The sequence below is a fragment of the Arachis ipaensis genome, chromosome B06 (assembly GCF_000816755.2).
Source record: "Arachis ipaensis cultivar K30076 chromosome B06, Araip1.1, whole genome shotgun sequence".
In the NCBI taxonomy this organism is placed as follows: Eukaryota; Viridiplantae; Streptophyta; class Magnoliopsida; order Fabales; family Fabaceae; genus Arachis; species Arachis ipaensis.
This window is the reverse complement of record NC_029790.2, coordinates 118,092,495-118,094,010: the sequence shown is the minus strand read 5'-3', so window position 1 is coordinate 118,094,010 and position 1,516 is coordinate 118,092,495.

Here is a 1,516-nt window from a genome sequence, read left to right as displayed (position 1 = left end):
CAGATAAGCCCGAGTGAACTTACTGTCTGAGTGCTTGCACAATAACAACTTAATTTTAATTACCAAAAAAAATTAATTTTGGCAATTTGTTAATTTGTACATATATTGGAAGAATTTTTTTTAACAGAAATAATTAGATTGTGTATTATCTACAAAAACCCATACACGTCATGTTTAGTATATTTGTTTAATTTTTATTCTTTGCATGTGCCTTGTATTATTATTTCTAATAATTTATTCCATAAGTTAGTGACGACAATTGTAAATTCTTGTAATAACTGTAGATTTGTTAGACTAAAAAAAAAAAAAAGAATTAAAGTTGTTGGATTAAAATAAGTAATTAAGGAATATGAGGGATATGAATTAATGAGATAAAGAATGAGTATTTTGAAGAAAAAAAAGTGATGAGAATGTGACGTCTCACCTCAAATAACTTGGATAAAAACTCATGTTTAGCATATAAGAAGAGGAAGACGAGATGCTAAGATAGATTGTTATATACGAAATTCAATTTCATTACATAGTTGATAGTAGTGACTTCAAATTAATTACTTTTGAATTCAAAGTAATTAATCATTATTGAAGAAATTTTAACATTAATTATAGTATGAGACAATATAACAAATATTAATGAATAATTAACATGAATTAATTATTATGTTGTGTGCCTTATTGGTCTTTTCACCAAAAATAATTCCAGATATATATTTCATCATATGACTAAAGTGGTAAACACTGCAACATGACGTCGTTTTTATTAACAACATAGAACAATCCCACTAAGGAAAGCCATACAACTTGATGAAATTAATGAAGCACATACCCCAAAATAACAGCAATTTCCTTTGTGGATGAAAGTGAGAGCAAGCATATATTTTAACATTATAATTTTTGGTATTTTTTAAAATTAAAATATTTAATTTTTGTATTTTAATATTTTTAAAACAAAAATTAAAGGCTATGATTTCTGCATTTTAAATCAATCGATGTCGTTTAAAATTAATATTTTTGTCATCTATCATTCAAAAAAATAGCATTATAAATCTAATATCAAAAATAAAAATTGCAAAACAACACCCATTTTATCTTACATCAAAACCAACTTGAGGCTTGGGATTTCAACCATAGACATTTCACTTATTAAGAGCCATTTTTGAGCTTTTGTCATTTTTATCTTCTATAATTATTATTTTTGTTAGCATTTGAATTTTTAGATATTTTATTAGTTAGTGAAAAAAAAATATTATTTAAATATATGCCATCAAAATTCACATGTCCTTCTGATATTCTCTCTCTCTCCCTCCCTCCCTTATTCGCTCTCTCCTCCTGATCAAATGTCCTTGCATATCTCTATAATATTAATATTGTATGAAAATTAAAAACATGTGAAACTAGATACTTTTGTTCTGTAGCAAACTAGCAATAATATATAGTAATGTTATTATATATTAAGTTAAAATAAAAAGTAGAGACTAAAATTTTTTTTAAATATTTTTTATGTCTAATTTATTTTTAA